General features: G+C 41.3%; 1 protein-coding gene across 3 annotated transcripts in view; it reads right to left on the bottom strand.

The window, feature by feature from the left end:
* The window catches only part of Fam110b (family with sequence similarity 110 member B), a 139,313-nt gene that overhangs the window by 104,357 nt on the left and 14,532 nt on the right, over positions 1-20,424 (bottom strand). For 2 of the 3 annotated variants that reach the window (XM_060385941.1, XM_060385946.1), the window contains exon 2: positions 7,071-7,167. The exons of the other annotated variant lie outside the window; for it this stretch is intronic. The gene's annotated coding sequence lies outside the window, so the exon portion shown is untranslated. The remainder of the gene's footprint in view (positions 1-7,070; positions 7,168-20,424) is intronic. 3 annotated transcript variants of the gene reach the window in all.

Below are 20,424 nucleotides of genomic sequence, written 5' to 3'. Positions count from 1 at the left end.
TTTCACCCTCGAAACCCCTCCCACTGGCCACGGTTTATAAATCCCTGATTTCATATGATAGAAGGTGTTGGGTGCTCTGTGCTGCAGCACTGCATGATGCCAGCTTTCTACCATGGCTGCCTGAGAACTGTCATTTATTCTGGGGGAGGGAGACTCCCCTCCTCTCCAGAGAACCCCCCCGGGGGAGGGGCATGACTGCCAGTCTCCCACATGCAGAAAGACTGGTGCTGACCTCTCCAAAAGCGTCTGCTAGGCCTGCATCACACCTCACCAGTCTTTTGGCCCGACGAACTTGGCTGCTCAACCAAGGAGCTACAAAACTTTGGTATTACAACAGGCTTCTGGAATTCCCAAATTTCTACCGTCTCTGATACCCGAAATCTCATTTAAAACAGCTAAATTTTAATACTCAGTAGAAAACTCTTTCCACACCCTGGCCTACTGCACTGGCTTCTCCCAAAACTGCTCTAGTCATTCCTGAGATCCAGCACTTTTGATCCTGTTCCTGTCAGGAATCTGGGCTTTCAGGGACCACCCAGGCTCTTGCCAAATGGAGAACAATGGATGAGAATTACTCAGAAGGAACAATAAGGGAACCACCTTTCTCTCGCTCACTTGAAGTTACTCGAAGTAACTTCTCTCAAAATAAACATATAAACATATTATGGGTCCATCCAATGTAGGGTTAGAGCCAAGGATAGCAACTCTGGCAGACTAGCTATAGGCTCCCTGAAGGTAAAGGCCAAGTCTTTGCAACAAGGTGCTGTGGATGCTGAGCACATGCCTGTTAAGTAGGGTCTCAGGAGGCCTACTCAGGAACTCCTGAGCTGAACATGAAGCCCCCCCCCCCCCGCCACCACCACCACCAAATAGGTGTGTGGACAGGGGCATTTTTTTTTTGAGACAGGGGTTTCTCTGTGTAGCCATGGCTGTCTTGGACTCACTTTGTAAACCAGGCTGGCCTTGACATCACAGAGATCTGCCTGCCTCTGCCTCCCAGAGTGCTGGGATTACAGGCATGAGCTACCGCGTCTGGATGGGGGATGGTGCTTTAAATATGAGACTTGATGCATCTGTTACTTCACAAGTGCTTAAATTAGGTGAAGAGTATGCTAAGAATATGCTAAGAATAAATACACCTGAGAAAAAGGCATCCCCACTAAATTCTCATAAATACGCTGAAGGCCGGCTACAGAAAAACAAACTAAATTTGCTCAGTTGGTGTTGAATATGGTACTTCAGTGCCTCAAACATTTCAGGACTTTATAGGCATAAAATGACACAGTTCTGAGCAGAAATCAGTCAGCAACAACGATCCCAGGCCAGGGATGATGGCAACTGTCACAGGATCTACTGTGCAAGTATCAACCGAAACTTAGTGTTTAAGCAAAGAGAGGCTGTGGTACATTATCAACCATCTCTCATGAGAAGAGGCCAATGTGTCCCTCAGGTGTAATTATCTTTCTACAATACACATAAATTGGATGAGCTATTGAACAGAAAAATCTAGAATTAATTTGATCTAATGTACCCTGATTTTAACCCAGTCGGTTCCTACCTGGGTATTCTGTAGTGATGCCTATCTGTCTAGCCACGGACTCTAAAGAAAGTGGAGCAGTCTAAGATCAGAATTACTCTGCAGTGGGCAGAGAACGGAGGGACAATGAAGACACTGGGCTTGGTGGCCTTGGCAACAGTGAGAAGAAATGGCAGTTTTCCAATTCTCACGAACTGAGGAAACAAGTCAGGGCAATGCTAAGAACAGAGCTCACTGGAAAGAGACTCCACCGAAAACACAACCAGCTTGCAAATAACATTCTACCTGAAAACACAACTTCATCATCTATGATTGGCATGTGCCCTATAAATGAAAGACTTAACACCAATAATATATGAGCAAGATGGAAGACAGAAGTATACAGTGGAGTATATATACCTGGAAGAAAACTGAAGGTACTGTCTTGTTTTTAAAGGAAATCCTATATATCAGGAAAAATCTAAGCACCTTCTGTAGAAAGCTAATCAACCTGTCTTACAAACTACGCTGAAAAAAAAAATGTCACGCACCATGGCTTTATTACACTGACATTTAAAAGATCTATCACTATATAAAGACCTCAAAAAAGTCAGGAAAATAAAAAAAAAAAATATTCCTTCAATGACTGTCTCCTACCAAACACACTAAAGGCACACTGTAGTGTCCCAGCCATTGCTTCATTTCCCACAATTTCAGTGGCAGGTGGTGGACTGTGTGGCTGGGGAGCTTCGGGACTGGGAGAAGCCAGCCTGAAGCAAAAGTAGGGTCTAGGCATGTCCAAACACCAGAAATCTCATCCTGAGATTGGCAGGAGTAGGATCATTCCCCGCTGCCCCTCCCTGCACATCCTGGCCCACACAGCCCTGTGCTCCAACCTTTGCCACCCTGTAGGAGGTCATCTAGCCTGGTAGCCAGGTTAAACTTCCTCTCTCCTAATAAGGTCATGTCCGGCACTACCTGGAATTCCTCCTCAAGCAAATGAAGCATCCCCAGCACCCTGACCCCAGCCAGTATTGTACACTGAAAGCCCCTAAACACCTCTCAAAGTTTTAAGTAGCCTTTTCCCCCATTAAACGAGCTATCTCACTGAAGCTGTCTCCTGAGAAATCTATTTTTCACCAAGCTCAGAGCTGCCTAAGATCTCTTTCACCCCCTGTTGTTCCTGATCCTACTTTCCCTCAGAGAGATCCGTCATATTGGCAGGGAAATAGAGCCTGAATGGCAGTTAACCACTTCAAAAAAATTATATATATAATATTATAATGTTATAATATATAATTATATTAAATATTTCCTATATATAATATATTCCTATAATATATAAGAAATATTTAATATAATATTTAATATTTAATATAATATATATTCCTATAATATATAGGCAATATTTAAACATACATTTAGACAAACATCACCAATGTTTAAATCACACATGACTCCGAATAGGGTGAATTTCCATGCTGTCATTCCATCAGGAACTGGTTGGGCCTTTCAGTGTATCTGTTCTGTATATTCAACTCATGTGTTATTGACTTGCTAACCAGAGTCATCTCAGTTATCAGGAGGCTGCCTTGGTAGGTCAGTGCTTATGTTCTAGCAAACCGTTACTTAACAATTGCCTCAAAGTGAAAACATGCACTGCAATATTGTCATAGCTGTTCTTATCATCTTGTTACTTACCATCATTAATCTCTTGCTGTAACTATTTTGTGAGTTAACACTTTACCAGAATGCATACATAGGACAAAACAGTAAATACAGGGTTCCTTACCATCTACCATCTCAGGCATCCACTGGGCACATTAAACCACAGCCTCCCATGGCTAAAGGGAACCATGATAATAAGACACCAATGCCAAAATTCAAGTTAAGACAATATAAGATTGTATTTTATAAATTAAAAAAAAATAGTAAACTAAGAGAATATCTGAAATCCTTACCATTTGCAAAATTTAAAGCACTTCACACTATATATTAAAATGTATTCATATTTAGTTTGCTGTGATGATACACAGGTGAAACTGACAAGAGCAAATAAACAAAAAGAGGTGAAATCAAAGGTCCTTGTAGCCTTTCCTCATTGTGACAAAATGTCTTATAAAAACAACTTAGAAGGATTGGGATTTGATTTTGCTCCGTGTTAAAGGTTTCCATCCTTGCTCAGAAGGCCAACTGCTCCAAGGCCTGTTGCAAGGCAAAAATACCACAGTGGTATAGCAGGAGAGAGGAAAGCAGACCACTCCCATCTGCTATACCTGGGCAGGGCATGAAAACATATTCCAAGAATAATTCCACGTTCTCGAAGAAACTGAGGTCACAAGACTTGTTTTCTTGGAGTATTCTCACAAGCACTCAGAATTCTCCTCCCATGACTCCCTCCATTCCTAGACCATGTTCTAACAATAATGAAGCAAAAAATGCAAATGAGCTTTAAAAAAATCATAAAGAAAAGATGCTAGTGTCTACTGCCGAGCAGAACACTTGGCAAGTCCAGGTTTAGATTTCTATCACAGGAACTAGTGATATTCCTTACGGTTAGTAAATCTCCATTTCAAACAGTACAGCTCCTGCCCAGGACTGGTCCTTCCTTGCAGAATGCAGAGAGATTTGTAAAATATTCAACCATTATACTGCTCTTGGCCAGAAAATACTAACGTGGGTAGAGGCAGAACACTTCCACAATAAGCTGAGAAAAGACAGCGCAAGGGGCACCAGTGAGACCCCCTCGGAGAAGAGAGGCTGTGAGGGCCTCTGTGGGCTGGATGCCCACAAAGCCTAGGACCCCTTCCCCAGGCACAGGCTAGGCCAGTCTGCTGGAGCAGAGGCCACAGCAGCAGAGATAACAGGAAACGGGTATCAATACTCAGGCTATCTACTACTCTTTAGGAGGACTTCCTCTCAAGGGTTCTGCATCACAGGCAAGGAGCACTGAGACAGTAGGGTTTTCCAGTAAGTTCCAGATTGATGGAGTAGGCAGGCAGGAAAGGAGGGGTAGGAGAAGCAGCAGGAAGACCACAGGAGGGAAGTAAGACAGGGATTCCAGCCATCATCATCATCCCAAACGCCAGAGAGAACTAACATCGCTGCATTCAAATGCACACACCCTCCCACGGACTTTCTATACAGTTCTGTTTCACAGGGATACTAAAAGCAAATCTGATCAAAGAGCAGGCCAATCAGTTCATGTCAGAGACAGTCCCTGTCCCCGTTACTATGGAGGCCACTTGGATACTAAATTGCCATAGGCTACCTCTGTGCAGGGGTTCCAGGCCATCTCCATGAGTGGTCCTTGGCTGGGGTATCAGTTTCAGAAAAGACCCCTGTGTCCAGTCTTTTAGGATCTGTCACTGTCCTTGTGGAGCTCCTGTCCTCTCCAGGTCTTACTATCTCCCACTTCTTTCGTAAGATTCCCTGTACTCTCCCCAAAGTTTGGCTATGAGTCTCAACATCTGCCTCAATACCCTGCAGGGTAGAGCCTTTCAGAGGCCCTCTATGGTAGGCTCCTGTCCTGTCACCAGGCCACAGAAGAAGACAATGCAGACACTCCTGATGAGACGTGATAGACTAGGATCAGAGGGAAGGGGAGGAGGACCTCCCTTTTCAGTGGACTGGGAGAGGGACACCGGTGGGGAAGGGGGAGGGCAGGATTGGGAGGGGAGGAGGGAGGGAATAAACTGTAATTATAAAAATAAAAAAATTAAAAAAAAGAAAAAGAAAATGTGAAAATCATTATGTCCTCAGGATTTTAGCAACTGAGTTCTTAATTGCGCAGTCCTCTTGAAGCCTTCTCAGTTCAGTTCTCATCTGCACTGTGCATGTCCAATACTAGCACAGAAACAAAGATAATGGAGGAGGGGCATGCCAGTAAGGCTCAGATACAGCTACTTGCTAATTTATGAGACGCACAGTGATTTGTAATTATATTCTCTTCTCTTTAAAAGTCTCGTGTGGGTGTGAGTGTGCGTGTGTGTGTGTTGCTAGGGATGAAACTCAGTCCCTTGTGCATGCTGAGTACAAATTCTCCTCCTGAGCTGCTCCCCAGCTATATACATTAGTCTGCTAGGCAATGTCATTCATTTCAACTGCACACAAAGCAGGCAATATGAAACGAGTGCTCAGGAAATTCTCTAATGTGCTTCCAGTACAAAGGACAGGGAGGAAAAGCCCAAATTTAAGTAAACTGAATTTAATTTATGTATAGTGTATGAGTGTTACTCAATTTCAGGTTGGTTCGCTCCTTAAAATTTGGAAAAGGTAGATACAGTAGAGGTGATAATATTTTAGGACACTGCATATTTAAGAATAAGAAACATTATCTAATAAGAGAGAACAAATACTTATGCATATTTAATAGCTTTTAAACTTATATAAAAAAACCCAAGACTATAATGCCCTTTTGTATTTAGGTAGTAATGACAAGAAAAGAATATATAACATGAACTATTCACCCCAATTGCCAGTCACAGACAAAGCTTTTAAGAATGAACCTTTGTGATCAAAGCGGAGACAATTATTTAACGAGCTAAAAAAGGTGTTGCTGAACTTGTAGCCTTCTTCCCTCATCCTCTGAGGCTCTCAGCAACATTTGGGGTTACAGTATTTGCCCTTCTACAAGCACGCTTCCTTTCACAAGGTGTGCCTAGGACAGAGGATTTTGTATATACCAACTCACTCAGCACTTGCAGAAACCTGAGAAAGAAGTGCTATCATGTGCATCCTGCAGAAGAGTAGAGTATCAGGAACTGTGCACATGCCTGGATTGTGTCTAAATGTGAAATGCATTCATGTTTCACACACCCCTTGTATATATGGGCAGAAGGTAACTTTATAGAGCACTTTGGCACACCTGTATTTTTACTGTAACATAGGACAGGAATAGAAAAACAAACAAACAAAAAAACCACTCCTCTTCGAATTGTCATGTCAGGTCTCAGGCCCAGTGGAAGTGCCCACATATTAACTGGCTGAAGACTAGTACCAGTGCTTACCCAATGAGTAACTCTGATTCTAACAGTCCTAATTGTGAAGCTAAACCATAAACAGGAAATGGGTTCAGATAACTTGGAAAAGAATACCGTAAGCAAATGCCCAAGCCAGGACACAGAGGGCAGAAGGGCATTGATTTCAGGGCCAGTAGGGATGATTAAAAAAAAGAAGAGTGTGTACTTAAATGGCTGCTGGCCTCTTGGTCAGACCAGCACCACAAGCGACTAGATGGAGACAGGGGCCACCATTTTCAGATGTGTTTTCCACAAGCCCCTCCCACGACACGCAGACTGCCAGGTGTGTGTGCCCCAAACGCTGGGCCTGAAAAGACCCCACACATGTGTAACTGAATGAATAGAGAAAGGAGGAAACAAACAGGAGGGCGGGAGGGCAGAAGAGAGGAAAAAAAAAAAAAACAGAAGGAAAGTAAGTGAAGCTGGAAAAACAAAGAAAAGATACCAAGAGTCTGTTCAATACATAAAAGAATACGTTTACTTATGTGTGAACTTATCTGTGAGTTTAATAATACCTTTTAAAATTTGATTACCTTTTATTTCACTTCTAGGTCATACAGTGCTGGAAGCTTTCAATTCAAGACTCAGAAAAGGTAGCACTGATGTTCTCAGTGTCCAGCTGAGGGATTTCTGAAAGGAAATGGACAGAGATTAAACAGGCTGCTGGATAATACAAAGGATTTCAGAGAGCATTAAGATGAAACCAGTCACTTGAGTTTTTCATCTTGGCCATTCTGATGGGTGTAAGGTGAAATCTCAGGGTCGTTTTGATTTGCATTTCCCTAATGGCTAATGACGCTGAGCATTTCTTTAAGTGTTTCTCTGCCATTTGATATTCCTCTACAGAGAATTCTTTGTTTAGCTCTGTTCCCCATTTTTTAATTGGATTACTTGGTTTGCTGCTTTTCAGCTTCTTTAGTTCTTTATATATACTGGATATTAGCCCTCTGTCAGATAAAGGGTTGGTGAAGATTCTTTCCCAATCTGTAGGCAGTCGTTTTGTTTTGATTGACCGTGTCCTTTGCTTTACAGAAGCTTTTCAGTTTCATGAGGTCCCATTTATTGATTGTTGCTCTTAGAGCCTGTGCTGTTGGTGTTCTGTTCAGGAAGTTGTCTCCTGTGCCAATGAGTTCTAGGCTCTTCCACACTTTTTCTTCTAACTGATTTAATGTGTCTGGTTTTATGTTGAGGTCTTTGATCCATTTGGACTTTAGTTTTGTGCAGGATGATAAGTATGGATCTATTTGCATTTTTCTACATGTAGACATCCAGTTGGACCAGCACCATTTGTTGAAGATGCTATCTTTTTTTCCATTGAATGGTTTTGGCATCTTTGTCAAAGATCAGGTGTCCATAAATTTGTGGGTTTATTTCTGGGTCTTCTGTTCGGTTCCATTGATCCACCATTTTGTTTCCATGCCAATATCATGCAATTTTTATTACTGTTGCTCTATAGCACAGCTTGAGATCAGGGATGGAGATACCTCCTAAAGATCTTTTATTGTAGAGGATTGTTTTAGCAATTCTGGGTTTCTTGTTATTCCATATGAAGTTGAGAATTTTTCTTTCCAGGTCTGTAAAGAATTGTGTTGGTAATTTGATGGGAATTGTATTGAATCTATAGATTGCTTTTGGTAAGATGGCCATTTTTACTATGTTAATCCTGCCAAGCCATGAGCATGGGAGATCTTTCCATCTTCTGATATCTTCTAATTCTTTCTTCAGAGACTTGAAATTTTTTTCATACAAGTCTTTGACTTGCTTGGTTAGGGTTACACCAAGGTACTTTATGTCCTTTGTGGCTATTGTGAAGGGTGTTGTTTCCCTAATTTCTTTCTTGGCCCTTTTGTCCTTTGTATAGAGGAAGGCTACTGATTTTTTTTTTAGTTAATTTTGTATCCGGCCACTTGGCTGAAGGTGTTTATCAGCTGTAGGAGTTCCCTGGTAGAATTTTTGGGGTTACTCAGATAAGGCTATTCCTACATGGCACAGCTGGAGGACAGACATTGGGTTACGACATGGAAGATTTTAAGATATCATACCTCATGTTCAGGAAGGAGAAAACATTAGCTTTGACTGAAAATTAGCATGTGACTGACCCTAACCAACATATTGCATTTTCAAAATTGCAACAGTGAGAATCCGAGGCTCCGAGAGGGAAGTGACTCCCCACATCTAGGTATGTGTGGCTGATTTCACTGTATTTGGAGATAGCTGGATGAATCATGACAACAATGTTTATCCAGACATCTGGCGACTCACAAGAAGACTCGGTGCTGGAAATTTTAACTCTCTCTTCCTTCCACATCTGCTTCTGTCAGATGCCACAGCAGCCAAAGTCTGCATCTTTGCTTGAAAAGCAGCAGCAGGCAGGGAAGGAAAGTTCTGGCTGCATAGATGTCTTCTTTATTGAGAGGCGCTTTCCACGCGTGGGCAGAAGAGTGATCAGTAACTAAAGAATTGCTTGCAATTCCAACAGCTGATGGTTAAGGACCACATCACTTGGGGTCTCTGCCACACTCCCAATCATCACATGCCCCTTTCTGGAATGATGTGACAAATGCTGTACATAACAGTTTATCAGCAAGCCTGGGCATCTTGACCCATATTTTATATGGCTTCAGAAACTGGAGAGAAAGCCTGAAAATGTCTGTATCAGCAACAACTAAGAGTAATCCATCTCCCCACAACTGTCACCTGCAAAGCACCTTTCTGAACTGTCTACTTTCATTAAATCACCCAGAGATGCTCAGCAATTCGCCAAGAGTAGAGCTTAGCATTAGACTGAACAGAAATGAAGACTCAACTTCGGTGCTTCCTTTGGTTCCTTTGGTACATAAATCTTAATGACACTATTTTGTATGGGATTCCAGGGTTAAAAAATTCCATAAAATCATACACTTTCAGAATTATTTTGGAGCACTTTTAATCCACAAGATGTTTGAGCCCAATTTAACTGGTTGTGACTCAGAATAAAATAAATGGTTTTATACTATGCTATTTTGCAACCAGTGCTTTTTTTTTAAATATTAGCTCAAAATTTCTTTTTTATCGTTATTATTATTCTTGCCTATTTTCATTCTTTTGAAGAGAGAAAATAGACGAGCTAAACTCTGTTATGATTCAATGATATTAGAGTCACTGATCCAATTTTACTGAGGAGATGAAAGCCCAGAGCGGTTATTTTCCAAAGCCACACAGTGTATCTCGGTTCTCAGACTGCCTACATGCCATTTCAGTTCTCTATCATGTCACCGTTGATCCCTACTTCCCACAAGCTCTACTTCACTGTAAAATAAAAATATTCTAAGAATATTAATACCACTTCACAAGGCAACTTAGCCACAAAATTGTATAATCTACATTTTTGGTCTACTGTTCATAGTAGCTGTCATGCTGAAGGCCCATGGGAAACTAAAGTAAAATGTGGGATATTCTAGACTCGGGTAATCCAAAACTACAATTTCTCTCTTGTTCCTAGTCAGATCGTAATGACAGGGTTTGCTAAAACACAGTTTCAAGTGATTTTGTAGCCATCTATCAAGTGGACTCAAAGTGTACACAAGCAACATGTAAAGTAAGAATCTGAGAACTATCCGGTGTCAGACCCACTGTTAAGAATTTGAATTCTCTAAAACTCCAGAACTGCTCAGCTCACTCAGAGGAGCAGCGCGATCAGCAGTTGCCTGTTGTCTCCCATTATTTACGACAGTCGGTGCTGGGTGCATGAAATCTGAAAAGCCTGAGGCAGTGACCTGGAGTTCCAAGAGGATGAGTGTGTTTGGGGGGAGTGGGGCAGTTTAGCAAACCCACTGGTAGTTTCTCTAAAAGAGTGTTAACCGACACTCACAGATAAGCAAAGTTGTGCACACAACGATGAAAGGGAAGATCAGCTAGCCAGGGCAGCAGGGGACAAAGCCCGCCACATAAGCTACAGAGAGCAAACACCTCAGGAAAAAAAAAAACAACAAAAAAAGGATCCCTTAAGAGGGATTTATATCCTGAAACTGTGAGGCAGCTAGGTACAGCCAGCCCTTGAAAAATATTTGGGGGAAATTCTTCATCTTACCTAAACTTGTACAAACCTTTTTTTGTTATCATGCCTAAAGGTGATGTAACAACTATTTACACAGCATCTACACTACCAATGTTGTAAGTCAGCCAGAGGTGATTTAAAAGTATATGGAAAATGTCCATAGGTACGATGAAAGCACAATGTCTTTTTACAAGAGGGAATTGAGCATCCACAGACTTCTGCAAATGAGGAGTGTCTGGGAGCCAACATGCCAACATACCAACCAACAATGGCAGCTTCCTTCTATTTCCTCAGATAAACTCACAATTGTTATCAAATCTCACTGTCAAATAACCATACGAAGAAAGAGGCAATAGGGTCTGGACTTCAGCACTCTGTCAACAAAGAAACACATCATGTAAACACACAATGAAAATGCCAGATAATTTGAAACAAGTGTAAGAAATCCCTAATGACATCCAGGACACTGCTAAATCTGAAAATGCAATTATGGTAGAAGATTCAGAATGTTACAAGCTCTCTGAAAAATAATTTAGCAGTTATTTTTCTAAAGCAGAGAACAAATATATTTGACTTAGTAATTCTCCTTCTAGGTATGAGGAAGTAAAACACACAGACTATACACAAAGATTGACACAGGGAAGGTTCACAGCAGCTTTATTCATCAGAGCCCCAAACCTGAAATAACCCAGATGTCCATAAGCTGGTAAATGGATACACAAAATGTTATATGGAAAATATTAGTCGGGAAAAGAAAGAAGAAAAAAAAAACTATTGATGCAAGTGACAATATAAAAGAATTTCAATAAAAAGGACTGCTATACCATAGGAAAGATGTCAGATATAAACTATTAAAGGTTTAGTCCCACTTACTTAAAATTTTGGAGAAAGCAAAACTCCATTAATAGACATCAAATCAAGGACTGCACTTCAGAAAGGGAGGGGAAGAACTAATTAACTACAAAGCAGAATCAGAGACATGTCAGATGATAGAAACACAGACCATGGTTGGAAGACTGGCTACCTGTCCATGCTTGTGCAACTCCTGAACCGTATACTGGGAGTCAGTAAGTTTGACTGTATACACATTAAATGCTTATACATTTTACCTCGTATACATGGTATTAAAAATAACCCAGTGCCACCATCATTTAACCTAACAACCCCTAATGTCCTTTGTAAGACATGAAAACACTTCGTGGGATGGTTCTCCAGAATCTCAAATACCTAAGAAGGATCAAAGCAACCAGCAGTGGCTACATGTCTGGAGACCACCAAAAATGAAATCATAGCTACAGAGAAATGACTCTCTTGCTCTATAACGTCTATGGGCTGTTGCCTTGCTAAGATGACTAAGGTTAGCCTAGTAATGTTTACTTTATAGCCAATGTCTTCATTGTAAGATAGATTTCCACAATTTAGTAGTAGTTCATGAATTACCAATATGGAGACTGATATGCCAAAAATGTGTGGGGAAAACCAACTGTGGAAACTTGAAGGAACGCAAGAAGACTGTGAATCAACTTGAAAACTCTTCTTAAAATATTTGTACAAATATTTCCCAAGGGGCTTCCATGTGTTGATCACTATATAGATAGAAACAGATTATTAAGATTAGGCAAGAAAGTCCTTGCTCACACCAAGTCCACCATACCAAAATGCAGTGTCTTCTATGGCAGAAGTTATAGATGTATTTGCAAGAAACCTACTATCTCTTGAGGTTACAAGTCAATTATAAACATCACCAGAGTAACTACAGGCTTCACCGTCAGAAACAAAATGCTCACTATAAGGAAAAATATGAGTTCTTCTGTGCTCTGGTCAGCCCAAGTAGGGTAATAAATAGGATGCCTAGAATGGAATCACAGGCATTCCTTCTAAAGCCCATCTTAAAGTCTCTTCATCTTTTATAATGATAATGACCCTCCACTATTAAAGTCTAAAAATGGTGAAACAAAAATGACCCAGCACCTACCAAGGCCAGTAAGGGTGTTGGGAACTACCAGATCTTAACAAAAGGAGGCATGGGGCAGATAGAAAGGCATGGTGGTTAGAATGAAAATGGCCCTCATAGGCTCATTGGAATGTCTGGTGGAACTGTGGGATTAGGAAGTGCGGCCTTGTTGGAGGAAGTGTATCAGTGAGGGTGAGTTTTGAGGCTTCCAAAGCCTACATCAGGCCCAGTCTCATTCACTCTTTGTCTCCAACTTGGTGATGGAATGTAATCTCTTAGCTTCTGCTCCGGTACCATGCCAGCCTGCTGCCATGCTCCCTACCATGATGGCCATGGACTCATCTTCTGAAACTATAAGTGGACCCCCCAAATTAAATCCATGCTAAGTTGCCTTGATTGTGTCTTTTCACAGGAGTACAAATGTAACTGAGACAAAAGGAGACATAGAAATATTAATCAACTATCAAAATTAAATCGACTACCAAAGTTCAATTGCATGAAAACAGAGCAATGTAGTGAACAGGAAGGGACAGCCAGCACCCTGAGTAGCAGAAGCTATAGAGAAGTATGGCTCATGGCAAGCACATTCTAGTAACTGAACAGCCTAATGTTTGAATAGGCTCCCTTGTAAAGCATGGAGATCTGGAGGCAGCGATGAACTTAGAGTAATACTCTATCCTAATATTTAACAGGTATGCTTCCTAGATCAATATCATCACCTCAAAATCTGTCTCCCAAAATTCAAAGTTTTCCCAGCACTTTCAACCTGATCAACAAAACTGATCATCCCCAAGGCCCACTGTGCACACACCCTCCGCGCTGTGCTCACACCCTCTTGTCCTGACTTAACTGTTGAGGACACCAGCCCCTTCTCCTTAGACTCTTTCACAGCTACCCAGACTTAGTATGACAGAGGATGAGGCCTTTTCTGGATTAGCCTCATCAGTGGCCGACCCATACATGCCTGGGTCCCAGCTACTCAGAACTGGGAGCAGAAGCCCCCAGCTGACTGCTTTATTCTCTATCTTGTGTGCATCCTGTCTGCTGTCTGAGTGCCTCTCCTATATCCTGGCATGTCTAGAAACTTCAGCATCTAACCTTAGCTCAGACCACCCTGCTCTGGAGTGCATTCCCTTGGCCTAGCTAAGCTCTACCTCTTAAACTCCTTGCCACGCCCTGGCACCTTGCTAGGTTTCATGTAGATACTCAAGTAAGATCAGCTACTGTTGTAACTCCCCACTAGACCATAAAACCTTGCTGGTTATCTCAGTCCCTAGGACTGAACCCGGGAAGGGCAACTTCACATGTTTGTGAATAAGAACAAGTAGCTGCATCCATGACCTGTCTCATCCATTAAGGGAGAATTAAACAGCTTGGGTTATAGGACAGCTGGACTAAGCCCAAGCAAATAGTATTTTGAAGCTACTAAAGATAGAGGGTTAGCAACTATGAAACAAACAAACAAATACAAAAATATCACAAGACCTCCTTTAATTAGGATACAGGGATAGAGCCAAAATGATGAGGAATGGACATTCGGGTCACCTGGATTTAAATCCTGCCTCTGTGGCACGGTGTGACTTAAGCAACTCATTTCCCCTTTAAAGTCCCATCTCCATATCTGTAACACAGGAAAATAAAGTCTTCACCTGAAGGGGCCATATTAGAGATTAAATGTCCACGAGCTGACATGGGATCCAAGGGCTCTGTCCATTCAGTGCTGGTGGGCTGTGCAACAGCAGCCCTGACAGAGGCAGAATCACATTCTGGCCCCTACTGCGGCTGATGGACTGAGAGTCTCCTTGGGCCACTGGCTTCATCCTCAACAAATGGAAGCCATTCTTTAGATGAAGACATTGTGTCAAAATATATAAAAATGCAGAACATACAGGGATGTAGCAAAAGGGCTTTTTGGAGGGGGTGTTTTGTTTGGTTTTGTTGTTGCTATTTTTCTAAATCTGCCCCTCTCCTGTGGTTTTGGGTCATTGATTTCTGAGCAACCTGGAATCTTTTTTTAATTCTTTATTAATTACACTTTATTTACTTTGTATCCCCCAGTGGTCCCCTCCCTCCTCCTGTCCCAATCCCGCCCTTCCTCCACCCTCTGCCTGCATGCCCCTCCCCAAGTCCACTGATAGGGAAGGTCTTCTTTTCCTTCCTTCCGATCCTAGTCAATTAGGTCTCATTAGGAGTGGCTGCATTGTCTTCTTCTGTGGCCTGGTACTGCTGCTTCCTCCTCAGGGAGACATAATTAAAGAGCAGGCCAATCAGTTCATGTCAGAGACAGTCCCTGTTCCTATTACTATGGAACCCACTTGGATATTAAACTGCCATGGGCTACATCTGTGTAGGGGTCTTAGGTTATCTCCATGCATAGTCCTTGGTTAGAGTATCAGTCTCAGGAAAGACCCCTGTGCTCAGATTTTTTGGTTCTGTTGCTCTCCTTGTGGAGTTCCTGTCCTCTCCAGCTCTTACTGTTTCCCATTTCTTTCCTAAGATTCCCTGCACTCTGCCCAAAGGTTGCCCATAAGTCTCAGCATCTGCATTGATAGTCTGTAGGGCAGAGCCTTTCAGAAGTCCTCTGTGTCAGGCTCCTGACTTGTTTCCTCTTTTCTTCTTCTTCTTCTTCATCCTCTTTGCCTTTCCGGATAGGAATTGAGCATTTTAGCAAGAGTCTTCCCTCTTGATTAGTTTCTTTAGGTATACAGGTTTTAGTAGGTTTATCCTATATTATATGTCTATATGAGTGAGTATATACAATGTGCACCTTTCTGCTTCTGGGATAGCTCACTCAGGATGATCTTTTCCAGATCCCACCATTTACCTGCAAATTTCATGATTTCCTTGTTTTTTATTGCTGAGTAATATTCCATTGTGTAGACATACCACAATTTGTGCATCCATTCCTCCACTGAGGGGCATCTGGGCTGTTTCCAGCTTCTGGCTATTAGAAATAAGGCTGCTACAAACATGGTTGAGCAAATGTCCTTATTGTGTACTTGAGACTCTTTTGGGTATATGCCTAGGGGTGGTATAGCTGGATCTTGAGGGAGCGCTATTCTTAATTGTCTGAGAAAGCGCCAGATTGCTTCCAGAGTAGTTGTACAAGTTTACATTCCCACCAGCAGTGGAGGCGGGTTCCCCTTTCTCCACAACCTCTCCAGCATGTGTTGTCTCTTGAGTTTTTGATCTTAGCCATTCTGAAGAGTGTAAGGTGAAATCTTAGGGTCATTTTGATTTGCATTTCGCTGATGGCTAATGAGGTTGAGCATTTCTATAAGTGTTTCTCTGCCATTCAATATTCCTCTACTGAGAATTCTCTGTTTAGCTCTGTACTCCATTTTTTAGTTGGATTACTTGATTTGTTGCTTTTTAACTTCTTTAGTTCTTTATATATAAGATGGAAAGATCTCCCATGCTCATGGCTTGGCAGGATTAACATAGTAAAAATGGCCATCTTACCAAAAGCAATCTATAGATTCAATGCAATTCCCATCAAATTACCAACACAATTCTTTACAAACCTGGAAAAAAAAATTCTTACCTTCATATGGAACAACAAGGAACCCAGAATTGCTAAAACAATTCTCTACAGTAAAAGATCTTCAGGAGGTATCTCCATCCCTGATCTCAAGCTGTACTATAGAGCAACAATACTAAAAACTGCAAGGTACTGGCATAGAAACAGACTGGTGGATCAATGGAATCAAATAGAAGACCCTGACATAAATCCACACACTTATGGACACCTGATTTTTGACAAAGATGCCAAAACCATTCAATGGAAAAAAAAAAAAAAAGACAGCATCTTCAACAAATGGTGCTGGTCTAACTGGAAGTCTACATGTAGAAAAATGCAAATAGATCCATACTTATCACCCTGCACAAAACTAAAGTCCAAGTGGATCAAAGACCTCAATATAAAACCAGACACACTAAACAGCTTAGAAGAAAAAGTGGGTAAAAGCCTTGAACTCATTGGCACAGGAGACAACTTCCTGAACAGAACACCAACAGCACAGGCTCTAAGAGCAACAATCAATAAATGGGACCTCATGAAACTGAAAAGCTTCTGTAAAGCAAAGGACACTGTCATCAGAACAAAATGACAGCCTACAGATTAGGAAAGGATCTTCACCAACCCTATATCTGACAGAGGCAACCTTGAATTTTTACATGTTGTTCCCAAAGGACTGAGCAACAAACAACACTTCAAGAGTCAAACTAAAAACACCTTGATCACCTCACATCAGTGTCGTTTGCCTGGGACAGGTGCCTTGAAGAAGCCGTTTGTTTCCTGAGGGGTTCATTTATTTGTACTAAGCTGAAAGAGGGCCTCATAAATATAGAATTTTTACAGAGAAGAAACAACACACTAGAATTTTCATTAAATGCATTCAAATTAAATTCAGCCAGCCCATCATTTTTATTTGTGGATTCTATATAAACAGTGTTTAGCAAAACCACACATTTGAAGAAATGTTATGTCCATGTTAAAAATGTCTAGAGAACAACTTGATGGAGAAATCTATGAAATTGCTACAATGCCAGCATCATACCTCTTTTGAGGATAAATTCATACCCAGCTGCAAATTAAGAGATGCTTTCAGTTTTACAAAGAGTACTATAGCTCAAAATGTTCCCGTCTGTTACTCCTAATACAGTATGTAGTTGCATAGCTTATCACAGAAACACAAGATCTCAAACCTAGCACACTGTTAGCTGCATACTATTCAGTTAATAATCATGTCTTTCCCCATGGTTTTGAATAGGAAACTACAGGTATCTCAGTTAGGAAAATTACAGAAAGTATGAGCCAAATCTAGATTTTTAATAAAGTTCCCAACCAAATGGCCACATGTGGCTAGGTGGATCTCTTATTTATTCTAGATACATGACTATAAATAAGAGCATCTGAAACAGCTCTAGGACATAGGTGACACACTGGAAAAAGAGCAGCAAAGTTTCTTTACTTTAAATGTTTTCAATTGTAAAACTCTGATATTTCCTAAATCCAAAAGACATTAAGAAGTGTTTCTGTTATGGTCAGGCCAGTCCTTCCATACCTATCTGTGCAGTAGGAAATGAAGTTGGCAGTTGTTAAATTCTTATATGTAAAATCCCTTATTAACTTACGGAAAATATTTCTTAAAAAAAATAGCAGAAGTTACGAACTCTCAAACACCTAAGGCAGACAGAGTTGATCTTACTTTGAGGGTGACCTTTGAAGTACTGTTTTTAAAAGACTAGCTATTAAAGTAATCATTGTGTTGCTTGGAAAAAAAAAAGAATTACAGAATATTGTTTAAGCCACACTCAGATATAATGCCAAAAAATAATGTCAACAAGTTTCTGCTTCCCATTATTATACACTGGCAAATTTCCATCCTTTGAGAGCATCTCTAACACCAATAAGGGAACTTCAATAAAATGCAAGTCTTCCTTTTTCCCTTAGCAGGCCAGGCTGTCTAGTCAAATCAGTGAGCTTTAGGAGAGAGAACCTGTCTCGAAAGATAACACAGACAGCAAGCGTGTACACCTAAATGCATGTGTGAGCATATATACATCACACACACACATAATTTAGAATTGGACATACACAGTAGCAGAATACAGGCCTAGTGTGCATAAGGCCCTGTGTTCTATCCCAGTACTACAAAAGTAAAGTAAAAAATAAAAAAAAATCTCTACAATATATTCAACGTGGGGTTCAGCTCACAGTATCTTAGCTCACTGAAAGACAACAGGCTTAACACCCATCATTTCCAAGGACTCGGCTTCCTCAGATAGATCAGTTCCTTGAGATAATCACTCACAACCCTCCAACTTGGCTCTGTCAGCTATGCTAGATATATAATTGGAGTCCTCCTCAAGTGCTTTTCTGAGCAGGTGGCACTAATTTCCAGCCAAAAAAAAAAAAAAAAAAAGTCCTCTATTCTTGGCTTTCCCTAAGCAGATCCATTCATCTCCTTCAGAAGACAGGATGAAAAGATGACAATATCAACACCGGTATTTTCTGCTAGCCTTCAAAAGGAAGAAGAGCATTAGTAAAATGTAATCCAATCTACGGGGCACAACTTTTCTTTTAAGGCTTCAGCAGGTTTTATTGAGACATGCTTTTACATTATAATTTTTTTAAACTGGAGAAAATATGCATAACATGAAATTTATCATTAAGCACTCTAATCATACCAGTGGGTGATGAAATCCACCTACCGTGCCACGCACCATTACCAGCACCCATCTCCTCCTTTTTTTTCATTTTTTTAATTTAATATTTTTATTACAATTAATTCACTTTGTATCCCAGCTGTAGCCCCCTCCCTCATACTCTCCCATTCCAACCTCCCTCCGTCTTTCTTCTCCTCCCATACCCCTCCCACAGTTCACTGATAGGGGAGGTCCTCCTCCCCTTCCCTCTGAATCTAGCCTATCAGGTCTCCTCAGGACTGGCTGCACTGTCTTCCTCTGTGGCCTGGTAAGGGAGAGGTGATCAAAGAAAGCCTCAATGCTCTGCTCCTTAAGCAATTCTGCATTCTTTCCTTCCCATGCTGGACCATCTCCGTTTCCTTCTCGACTGACTACACTTGATACTTGGTGCAAACAGGATCAGGTACTGCTGTCACGTTGTAGCCAGCTTCTTTTAAATCGCACAGTTTCCCCGTGGTTCAGCCATGCTGTAGTGTGCCTAACAGGACATTTCATACTTCTTGTACCAGAACATTCATCCTTCATAACCAAAACAGAGGACAAGGTGCTTCTCAGCACTGAACCCGTGTGAATGGACAGGCGAAGTACAAACTATCGTGTGGCCAAGACAAGGGTGTCCCTGCTCTGTCAGGATCTACAGTCAGTACCCCAGCCTCAGAGTGCTAGTCACTGGGGCATACCAGTGACTTCAAACAGAGGTCTGCACGAGGAGTGTGTTAGCTCAGCCACATGGCATCTTTATGAGATAAGTTAGGACACTTTACTCTCGTTCAACTTCCTATACTTAATGTTCGCTTCATTCTATCCTCAGGACTCTGAGGAAATCAGTATCGGGGGAAAATGGTGAGGTAGGAAAATTGACACTATCCAAATTAAAGCCTCCATAACATGTACTTTAAACCTATACCCCCTTACATTAATGACAACTTTGTTATCTTAACAGTAAAACGGGCTAAGAATCTCATACCCAAGTGACTGAGACCAGAAGTGTTTCAGATTTCATATTTTTATAAAGATAAGGAGTATTTTTTTAAGGGATGGAATCCAAGTCCAAACACAAAATTCACTCTATGTCTACTTTCCTTACCAAATGTTTCACAAAATTAACCTTTAATTCTCTCACGTCCATCATGCAGCACTCTGAAGTCAACAGAGGTCTTAGGAAAAATACTACTGGCTAGCCAATAAAGAACTGGTTGAAAGGGGTTAGAGCTTAAGGCTTAGTGGTTAAAAATACTTATTAGCATCAAACAACCCCCAAATGGAATTTCACTTCTTTCTGGAGTTTTTCTCAACATCAAATAACAACATCACTGACAGAATATTTAAAATAGTAAGTAACAATAACAGTTCAGTTCCTGGTGGCAGCAATGCTATAAATCAATTCTATAGGAGGACCTTCAGCTTTCTGTGCTTTCTGAGACTAAAACCACTTTCTCTGTTCCTTGCTTTTTCCCCTACTGACACTAGAAAACTCACCTGCTCATGATCCAGGTGTCACGCCGTTTATGACCTCAGTCCCCTGGATATGATCTGCCCTGTCTATTCGCCCAAGCTGTTAATCAACTTAAATTTAACACGTAGCTGATCTGGGTTCTCGTTTGATCTCCAGGACAGCCCTCCTAACCACTTCCTTCCCCAGTGCACAGTGACTGGGCTGGGTTCACACTCTCATCATCAGCATCCT

Source organism: Meriones unguiculatus, chromosome 6 (genome assembly GCF_030254825.1).
Source record: "Meriones unguiculatus strain TT.TT164.6M chromosome 6, Bangor_MerUng_6.1, whole genome shotgun sequence".
In the NCBI taxonomy this organism is placed as follows: Eukaryota; Metazoa; Chordata; class Mammalia; order Rodentia; family Muridae; genus Meriones; species Meriones unguiculatus.
Note: the sequence above shows the minus strand (reverse complement) of the source record. Positions and strands in the feature narration are given on the sequence as shown.